Below are 11,244 nucleotides of genomic sequence, written 5' to 3' on the forward strand. Positions count from 1 at the left end.
AGAGATGGGGTTTCACCGTGTTAGCCAGGATGGTCTCAATCTCCTGACCTCGTGATCCGCCCGTCTCGGCCTCCCAAAATGCTGGGATTACAGGCTTGAGACACCGCGCCCGGCCTATGAAAATTCAGTCTTTAAGCATATATTAGACCCTTATTCCAACTACATACTGGCAATGCTGAAAGTTCACAATCCAGTGAAACAGGTCCTCCTTACGTTCTTCTTACTGCTACCAAGACCACCCCACCAAGAGAAGGCACAAGACAAGAAATTAGAGTTCAGTTCAACTTCATAATTTCAAAATGAAGCCGAGCGTGGTGGCACTTTGGGAGGCTGAGGCAGGCAGGGCTGAGGTCAGGAGTTCGAGACCAGCCTGGCCAACATGGTGAAACCCCGTCTCCACTAAAATATACAAAAATTAGCCGAACGTGGTGGCGCACGCCTGTAGTCCCAGTTACTCAGGAGGCTGAGGCAAGAGAATTGCTTGAACCCAGGAGGCAGAGGTTGCAGTGATCCAAGATTGTGCCATTTCACTCTAGCCTGGGCAACAGAGTGAAACTCTGTCTCAAAAATAATAACAATAAAATAAGATACTTTCAACATGAGAAATTTCAGCCAATAAAGTATTATCAAGTATGATATACACCAACAATATATTTACCAAACAAAATTCTAAGTAAGTAGCTTAACAGCATCCAGAGGGAAAGACAGAAAGTTCCCCTGTTTTATATCATCAGAAGGTGGGTTTTAGCCGGGTGCCCTGACTCATGCCTGTAATCCCAGCACTTTGAGAGGCTAAATCGGGAATACCGCTTGAGCCCGGGAGTTTGAGATCCGCCTGGCCAACATGGTGAAACCCCAACTCTACAAAAATTAGCCGGGTGTGGTGGTGCGTGCCTATAGTCCCAGGCACTTCAGCCTGGGTGACAGAGTGAGACCTTGTCTCAAAAAAAAGAAAGAAAAAAAAAGTGGGTGGGCTTTATGAATCAAATTAGATGTAATAAAAGAGAACAGTTTGTTAGGTTAGAAAGGAAAATGGGTAGCCCTTACGTAAATCACATAGCACATGCGAAACATTGTGCTCCAATTATAATACATGTATTCAGCTAGGTGTATTTTTTCCTTTGAACCTTTAAATTAATCATGTCCTTCCACCCACACGCACACCCTTCTCCCCAAAGAAGGTAGTTTCAAAGGAAAGAATATCATCCTTTCAAATTTATAACCAGGAAAAAAGATGTTTGACTTTGATCCTTCACAGATATGAAAAAAATATATTTATATACAACTCTCTGTATGCCTTGTGTTGATGCAATAAATTTATAGATTAATGAATATTAGGATTTATGTTATGTCAAAGTAAATATTGACCTTATCTTTTGGCTGGGTCAATATTTACTACTTTGCTCAATAAATCTTGATGTTCATTTCAAACTAAGTCAATATCAGTTCATTAATTTCTGCATGGCTCATATCAGCATTTTATAAGAATTTGAAATGCCACTGAAAACGTTTCACCTAAAAAATTTAGATACAGCCAATTAAAGAGACAAAAAGGTTTTTGCTTTCCTTCTGGTTTCCCTGTTAGGATTTTCTTTTTTTTCTCTCCCCCTCAAAATTGTTACAAAGAAAACTGCCTGAATTTGATACCATTTAGTCATCTATTCTAAAATTAAAAGGTTATTTAAAAAATATGAATCTACTTGTATAAGAAATTGAAATATTCCTGATATGCTTCTATAAAATGTTTAAATATTATAGAAATGTAAGTATTAAAAGGCAATCGCTCTCATTTCTCAATGATAACTGCAATTAACTTTTGGGTGTAGTCTCTGGATTCTTCAGCTTTATTCATTAATGGGACCACATTATCCATATTATTTTAATACATCTTGTAGTTCAACCTCCTTCATTTTGGTGGATGTTCAAGTAACCATTTCCTTGTAAGCATGTATTATAATTACCCAATGCCCTATTTTGGTCACTTAGGCTGTTAAACACAATGTTACTTTGGAGACATGCACACATGTTTCAGAAAGACAAATTCCGAAAAGCAGAAGTGCTGGATGAAAGACTAGCAATATTTAATGTTTTCACAGGTATTGTGCAAGAGCCCTCCTCCAAAAAGGCTCCATCACCCCACTACCTTCAGAGTCACTTTAAAACCCAAACTCTCAGCATTCCATTTACCCATGTTTTAAACGCCCCATCATAGCAACAATTGAAATTGTTACCACTGATATGTACCACTTGATACCAACACAGCACTGAACAGTGTTTCATCTTACTGCTAGACTTTTCCAAGGGTCACAGGGCCCCTAGGGAATGTATTCACGTCCTCTGATAATATATTAATATATTAGCATCCATTAACTTTACAAACACTTGTGAAACCACCTCCAGAGAGAAAATGCCAAGAAACTTTAGAACTCCAGTGCCAAGGATTAAAGTTTAAAAAAAAACATAAGAACTCTAAGTAGAGATAACAATGTCTTTTAAACAGTGAAAAGAAAATCGCCAAACTTGGCCAAGTACTGAAAAATTCTCAAGGTACCTTAAGCATATGGCAACACATTTTTCTCTTTCGTACATAAAGTTCTGATTAGTGTGTGACCATGTGTGTTTTTTCTTACACCCATCTATCCTTGGAATCACATATCAACTATCAAAGAAAAAGAGTACCTGTAGGAAGAAACAATTTATTCTATAATTTGTGCCCTACCTTGAGACCCTCCTATCCAAAAACATTTAGGTAAAAACAGAGAAATACAATGACTAATTACAAAGGTTCTTTTCAAAGAGCATGAACTCTAAAGGGCATAAGAAATGCAGACAAAACACTGTAACACATCTTAATAGGTTCTAGTTAAAAATCTTTATCTTTTCAACCAACCCACCACTCCTCATTTACTCATTTCAAAACAAATACAATGCCATCTTCAATCATCTTGGGGACAGTCCTACACAATTCATTTTGCCTTCTCCTCCTTTTACAAATGATAATGAATTCCCATGAGCTCTTTTCTTTTCCCTCTCCAATCCCCAGTAATACAGCCCCATCATTTTTCATCCTGCCCTCTTCCTCCCGCTGCCCAGTCCTTAACCCTACAAACAGTGGTCTTACACGTAAAACCAACTGTATTCCAATTCCAGGTGGAGCTCTTTAATTACTCCCTATCGCCCTTAGAAAGAAGTTCTACTTCACTAGTAGAATAATATCATAAGGCTCTCCATAGTCTAACTCAAATCCTCTTCATTATGCCCTTAACTTTGTCCATCCCACCACATGCTCTAGAGCTTCTGAGCTGCTTCTGGTTCTCTAGTCACTGCCAGAGCCCTCCATGCTTAAGGCCTATGTGTGTCCTGGCAAACACCTGCCCATCTTTGAAGACTGGAATCTGGCAACAGCAATTCTATGGGCAGCTTCTCTGGCGCTTCGCATTTAGCACAACATCTGGCACACAGTAGACAATTAGTAAGTGCGGTAAACAAATAAGTAAAGAATTTCTACTTTAAAATTGTTAGATTAATCGGGATATGTAGAAAAGATAGAAATTAATTGTAAAAATAAATAAATAAAGGGGAGACTTAGGAGTTTAGGCAGAAATGGGTCAGGCTAAGCACCAAGGCAGAGGGAGCCTCTGCGCTGAGATGTGGAGGAAGACTCTCAAGGCTGACTCCTCCTCAGTGTTGTGGTTCCCTCCGATCAGAAGGTCTCTGTTGGGGCCAGGCACGGTGGCTCACGCCTGTAATCCCAGCACTATAGGAGGCCGAGACGGGTGGATCACTTGAGGTCAGGAGTTCAAGACCAGTCTGGCTAACATAGCAAAACCCCAACTCTACTAAAAATACAAAAATTAGTCGGGCGTGGTGGCACACGCCTGTAATCCCAGACACTCAGGAGGTAGAGGCAGGAGAATAGCTTGAACCCAGGAGGCAGAGGTTGCAGTGAGCTGAGATCTGGGCAACAGGGCGAGACTCCGTCTCAAAACAAAAAAAAGAAGAAGAAGAAGAATGTCTCTATTAGGAAGAGAATGTCTCTAAGGAAATGATTCCCTTAAGAGATTTTGGAGGCGGCTTTAGGAGAGAGGCAAATAACACGACAATATTAACATTCAACTTTGAGGTCCTACAGAGCCTTCCATTCTTCTAATGACAAAAGCTGACTTCTGCAGGCACGTATATTTTGCTTTATCCTGTACAGACATTCTTAAAAATAGGCATGAAAATGTAATTTTAGGAATTTAATTATATCTTAAGTTCACCAGGGGAGCTTGTTATTTAAAGGGATCCAACAGTGAAACCTTTTGCAAATCACCCACTAATTTATCTGAATTTCATGGCAGGGCTCCCCTTAGTAAATTCCCAAGGACAGACTCTGGCTTGAGTTAATTTATCCATCTATCCACTTGCCCACTTGAAAAACATGCACCAAATCTGCACAAAACAAGATAAACTGGCATGTTGCAGGAGAAACAAGGAATTGTAAGCAGTAATCCTTGTCTTCAAGGATTCTACATTTAGCCGGGGAAATGAGACACAAGCCCAGACACACATATGCGTGTTATAAAACAAGATGTTTATATGAACAGTGTAATGAGATGGCCTATAATGAAGAGCCAAATAGGTAACACCTACTCTACTCCAGGGTGGAGGCCAAAAAGTACATACTGCAGGTGCCAATATATATTACCTTTAATCCTCAAAGTCATCCTGCCAGGTATGCACACTTGTATCTCCATTTTGCAGCTGAGCAAGTCATCAAATCCCAAGACAGTCAGAGAGGACCATGGATGCCCCTCACTATGGCAGGAATACCTCTTAGAATAATCCTACTTGACCTTCACCCAGCCCAATGCCAGAAATGTCTTATGGGAATTTTGGTCACTGACTATTTCAATTTTGGATTTCTCTAACAATGAAAAATGGCCCCCTTGTACCAATTCTGAGAAGGTATTTCTACACAGGGAAAAATGAGATAGAGATTATTAAAAATGTGAAAAACCAAACAATTAAGTTTTTAAAAAAAAAAAAAGTAGAGGAAGGGAAGAAACTACCACCTATTTTTCTCCAGTCTTTGAGGGGCAAGAGAGAAAATAACTTTATATATTAAAATGCCTCTGTTCACGTGTGGTGGCTCACGCTTGTAATCCCAGCACTTTCGGAGGCCGAGGCAGGTAGATCATCTGAGGTCAGGAGTTCAAGACCAGCCTGGCCAACATGGTGAAACCCCATCTCTACTAAAAATACACAAATTAGCTGGGAGTGTTGGCGAACACCTATAATACTTGGGAGGCTGAGGTGGGAGAATCGCTTGAACTTGGGAGGCAGAGGCTGCAGTGAGCCAAGATTGCGCCACTGCACTCCAGCCTGGGCGACACAGCAAGATCCTATCTCCGAAAAAGAAAGACAGACAGAAAGACAGAAGAAAGAAAGAAAGAAAGACAGACAGACAGACAGACAGACAGAAAGAAAAGAAAGCCTGTCTCAAATTTCTACTTGAACTTACTCTAGTTTTATGATTTATTTTTCATTTCTCTTTCCTGCATTGACGACCTGCCTAGCATGTGTTACTCTTTGTGCAACAAGTACAGAAGTTCTGGGCTCCAAAATTCATGAGCTACCATCACCCCAAGAAAGACAGAAATATACTTTAGTTGAGTAAAATTAATAGAAAAGAAATTGTTTTATTATCTCCAATAAGATACTATTAAACTACTGCATTTTTTCAGTACAATTCTATATGAAACATAACTCATTCCCATTTTTGCCTACTACGTTGGTACAAGGAAAAAGAAATCCAAAGATATAAAGCAATCATCAAATTACGTTGCTATTATTATGTCAACAATAACTTATATTTGTGTTCCATTTCATACCTTCTATGATGTTTTCATGTCAGAATCAGATATTATGTCCCCCTTTTTTACTAGCAGATGAAATTAAGATCCAGAGAAACAATGCATCTTCCAACGTCCACAAGAGAACGCTAATACATACCTCCAGCTTCCTCAATAAATAGTTCTCTATACTAAAATTACAGGTATTCACAAAGGCATTGTTTGATAGGCCTATAAAGGTAAAGTTTAAGATTTCAAACATAAATAAGGTGTTTGCATCTTCCAAGGTGATGCAGTGAAATGGAAATAAAGCAGGTAGGTCTTAAGGTGAGAAGTGAAAAGTTATACTAATATTAATGAACTACTATCATGACAATATCCTAAAAAAATGTCATGACAAATATTCTAAAAGCAAGCTATCCACAGTTGAAAAGTTCATATCTCTCCTTAGTGACCAAAAGGGAATGTCATGAGAATGACAGGATCAGCACTGTTCACCAGACCTACTCACACAACGGCAACCTAAGGAACAGGACACAGTCACCCCAGAACATCCAACACCCACTCATCTCCCTGATGCATTTCCTGCAGCACTGACCTCTAAACTCATCTTTGGCTGGTCACAGTGGCTCACACCTGTAATCCCAGCACTTTGGGAGGCTGAGGTGGGCGGATCACCTGAGGTCAGGAGTTTCGAGACCAGCCTGGCCAACATGGTGTAACCCCATCTCTACTAAAAACACAAAAATTAGCTGGGCGTGGTGGGGAATGTCTGTAGTCCCAGCTGCTTGTGAGGCTGAGATGGGAGAATCACTTGAACCCTGCAGGCAGAGGTTGCAGTGAGCCGAAATGGCACCACTGTACCCCAGCCTAGGCGACAGAGCGAGACACTGTCTCAGAAACAACCAACACCACCAAAATAAACTCATCTTTGCCCCTCCCAAGTCCTTTCCAAAAGCAGGATCTCAGAAAAACTAAGATGCTACCTAGAAGACATGCTGAGGATATTCCAGCTCAAGGGAAATGCAAGGCAAAAAAAAAAAAACACTTCCAAATTTCTGAAACAGTTCTGAATGTAAGTCAGACTAACATCTGCTAAAACCCCAAGCTATATTACTATAAGTAGGAGTTGACAAACATTTTCCTTTTTTGTTTGTTTAGTTTTTTTGTTTGTTTCGTTTGTTTGTTTTAAGACAGAGTCTTGCCCTGTCACCCAGGCTGGAACACAGTGGCACCATCTTGGCCCACTGCAACCTCCACCTCCCAGGTTCAAGCAATTCTCTTGCCTCAGCCTCCCAAGTAGATGGGATTATAGGTGCCCGCCACCACACCAGGCTAATTTTTGTATTTTTAGTAGAGATGGGGTTTCACCATGTTGGCTAGACTGGTCTCGAACTCCTGACCTCATGATTTGCCCGCCTCGGCCTCCCAAAGTGCTGGGATTACAGGCGTTAGCCACCGCGCGCGGCCAGCAAACTTTTTCTGTAAGAGGCCAGATATAGTAATATTCTAGGCTTTTCACCATTACTAGATATTTAATATTTAATATTACTAGATCTTCAATATTACTGGAATAGTAATATTCTAGGTCTCTTTCACAACCACTCAGTTCTGCAAATGTAGCACAAAAGCAGCCATAAATAATATACAACATCATGGGTGTGCTTGTGTTCCAATAGAATTTATTTTACAAAACACAGCTGCAGTTTGTAGTTTGCCGACCGCTGAACTTGAGGACAGTCTGCTTAACCCTCATTCTCAAATCCCAAATAGGCACCCCTTGAGAATTATGGCTAAGAGAATCTAACTTGTTCAGCTCTCAGAACTATCCAGCCATCACCCACTGTCAATTGTAACACTTGTGAATTCCAAAAACAACATTAATTGCAGCAAAAGTAATAATAACAGTCTCAAAAATAAGCAAGAAGTAATATTAACTACTTACTTCATGCCAGAGACTATGTTAACATTTTCACAAACGTCATCTCACTGAATCCCTGTAACAATCCTATGTGGGAAGTGCTATTAATCATTCCCACATCACAGTTTTCCAATATCATCAAGATATTAACAAACCTTCGCTTTGAACTATGGTTTGTCTATGTGACTTCAAAACTCATACACTCACACACTGCACCCCTAAAGCACCCATGGCATTATTTTAGGAGGAAAGAAGACAGATCAGAGAATTTGAGCCCTGAGATTAAAATCTAGAGTATCAAAGCAATCTTTCAGGAACTGCTTGCTTCATTTTGCTAAATTTAGAAACATTTCCCTCATAAAAAATGAGCCTTTTTTTTTGTCAGTCCCACTTTTCAAGCAGCATTTTTATCTAGAGGACTATGCCTGCAGCTAATAGTCCCAGCTCTCATTTACTGTGGTTTTAAGGTGCTGGTCTGATGCACCCAAAGTAACAGGCCCCAACTCTTACTCCTTCCTGGCCTTTTTTACACATTGGTCAAATGCTAAGGAATGTCTGTGATGAACTCCAAGCCTTCTTGACATGAGAACCAATACTGCACCACGTCAGCATAAGCCAACCATAGATACTGTCGAATTGTCAAGAAGAACTATTGCAAGCGTAAGAACTGTATACCATCAGTTGATATCCGTCCCATTCTATTCTTCTTTTACTCTTATTTTGTCCTTTACGCCTAACAAATGACTTCATTCATTCTTCCAAACCAGTCCACATCCTTCCAAGCAATTCCTCAAATGACTCTCCTAATCTGATTTCTAGGAAAAAAATCAACTAGAACAAGGGTTCACAAACTATAACCTGTGGACCCTATCCAACCAGCCACCTTTTTTTGCACAGTCTGCAAAGCAAGAATGGTTTGTATATTTTTTAATGAATGAAAAAAAATCAAAAGAATATTTCCGGACACATGAAAATTATAAAATTCAAATTCCCGTATTCATAAGTAAATTTTTATCAGAGCACAGCCAGTCTGTCCAGAATTGTCAGTGGGTACTTTTAAACTACAATGGCAGAGTTGGGTAGTTGGAACAAAGACGATAAGGCTTTTGATGTTTATTACCTGGCTCTTTTCAGAAAAAGCATGCTAACTCTTGAATTTGAACTAATAAGCCCTTCCTACTTCTGGAGGCAATACCCAAATTCAGACACAATGCATTCCGGAAATACAAAATGGAGACTTCTGAAGTCTACCAAAGTTAAAGACATCAACAATCACTCCATCACAAAGACGGCACCACTTATGGTCATTCTTAACTACATAATGGGAAAAGTTTAAGGGCTTTCATCTCTTCACTGCCATTTGCAATTGGACATGCTAATGGGATATAACTTCCAATTTCCTGACTAACAGCATTATTATTCTAAATTGATGAACTGTAAATAGCAGGCCACTTTGTGCCTCCTCCTGACTGATGTCAGAGTCACAGAGTACAAAATGATAAATTTTCTTTGGGTTTCTTGGCAAGATGCTATATATATGTAATTCTGGCTTTCATCTCCCAATTTCCTTCATTTATCAGAAATGGTGACAAAAAGCCTCTAATTAGATAATTCTAATCACAAGGTACTGTGTGTGATGGAAGACTTCAGAATCACTATCTGTTCACTGCAAAACAAAACAGATAGGCTATTCTCCCTGCAGGGGCAGGAGATTTATCAATAGACAAAACGATGCAAAAAGCCAATAGATAAGGTGTAATTAAAGATCAGACCTATAAATTTTACACTGACATAAATTTAACAGGATTTGCTGGGAGAAATTGAGGATTTAAACCCGAGCATCATTATGAAAAGAATACTTTCAGTTCTATATGCAACAACATTGCATAATACATAGATTTATTATTAAGACTAATACTCCATGCCTCCAAGCTCTTTCACACAAGGAGTTTGAATTATTCAGTGCCAAAGTAATTTCCAAAGTGGTCTATCTTACTCAAGCATTCCTCCTTAATTAGCTGTAATACATTTTCCATACATTTTTGAGCATCAAAAATCTCTTCTAGAAGTAACAATCCACCTCTCATATTTTGGGAGTTGTGGGAAGCCTAATCCAGAAAAGTCTGTACCTAGCTTTAGGTCTTCATCTTTGTCCCCTTAAAATGTAAGACAATTATTTCCAATGTAACATTCAACATAGTTAGACCAATGCTCTTTCCCTTTACTGGCTCAAAGGGTAAAAGTAAAAATAAAAATGAAAAGGACTGCAGATTACCATCGAGTAGACAGCTAAAATGTATTCAAAGAACAAGATGTGATTTAAAAATAAAGTTGCATTTCTTGGCTTAGAGCCTAATAGAGCATTCTGATATCTGATGTTTGTAATGTTTAGCAGACATTTAGCAGCTCAAGACTAGCCATATATTTTCTGCTCTCTGAAATCACAGCCCCTGAAAAAACAGAAAAGACAAGACTACGTCTTTTAGAAAATTATAAGTTTGGTACAATAACTCATTAACAGTAAAGTTCAGAAATAAATGCAAATTGAGGGGAAAACAGGTTGAGGAAACAGGTGGTAGAGATAAATTAAGGTACTTATAACCTTGAGGGAAAACAGGCTCGAATATTTCAACTTTTAGTGAACTACGAAAGATTTGAGCAAACAGAACTCAGGCGTAAAAGTGATTCAAAGTGTGCTTTCAAGTGAGTTGCATGGGATGTTAACTGGCCTGTGTGACCTCCATCAGAACAACTGGACTTACCAGAGTAGGCCCAGTACGGGTCGCCTGAAGCCTTGCGTCTGCGGATCTGCACCGCGCTGCCGTGTCTATTCTCGTGCAGGGCCCCAACGTAGCCTTCTGTCAACGCTGGAAGAGAGGGAGACCCGCAATGAGACAAAGGCAGCACCCAACTGGACACAGGAAGGGGGTCAAATGAACACCATTGGGTGACTGAGTAGAATCGTAGTCCTTAGGATGACTGACTAGAACCAACTTATTTTACAAAAAAACAAAACCATAGGAAAATCCAGACAAACTATTATTATACATATTAGGAATCATTGACGAGGAACCTTTACTTTGTGCCAAGAAGTGCAGTACACTAAGCACTTTATAGACATTATCTTCTTTGATCTGCAAAACACCACGAAGCAGTACAAACAGTGGTCTCAATAATGGGGCCCTTTTATGGATAAGCAAACTGAAGCTTCAACAACGGAAAGAACTTGAACTTGACCAAGGTCACACATACAACTAATGGTAGACTTCGGTTCCAACTGCATGTATAAGTTTATAACCTGTGTGTAAAGACCCTCGGGCCCCATTTGATCTTTACAGAGCCGGGGTCATTCTGCCTCTTTTACAGATGGAGAAACTAAGGAGCAGAGGCACGAAGTAAGTGGCCCCAGGTCACACAGTAGGTATGCAGTAGATGAGAAAACCAGACTCAAGCATCCCTGCATCAAAGCCAGGGCTTCTGCCACCC

General features: G+C 39.7%; 1 protein-coding gene across 1 annotated transcript in view; it reads right to left on the bottom strand.

Annotated features, from left to right (window-relative positions):
* PTPRG (protein tyrosine phosphatase, receptor type, G) overlaps positions 1-10,676 on the bottom strand; it is a 602,014-nt gene extending 591,338 nt beyond the window's left edge. Inside the window, exon 1 of the mRNA XM_011998353.1 lies at positions 10,521-10,676. The gene's annotated coding sequence lies outside the window, so the exon portion shown is untranslated. The remainder of the gene's footprint in view (positions 1-10,520) is intronic.
* Positions 10,677-11,244: the final 568 nt, after the last annotated feature.

This window comes from Mandrillus leucophaeus, unplaced genomic scaffold, assembly GCF_000951045.1.
Source record: "Mandrillus leucophaeus isolate KB7577 unplaced genomic scaffold, Mleu.le_1.0 Scaffold57, whole genome shotgun sequence".
Lineage (NCBI taxonomy): Eukaryota > Metazoa > Chordata > Mammalia > Primates > Cercopithecidae > Mandrillus > Mandrillus leucophaeus.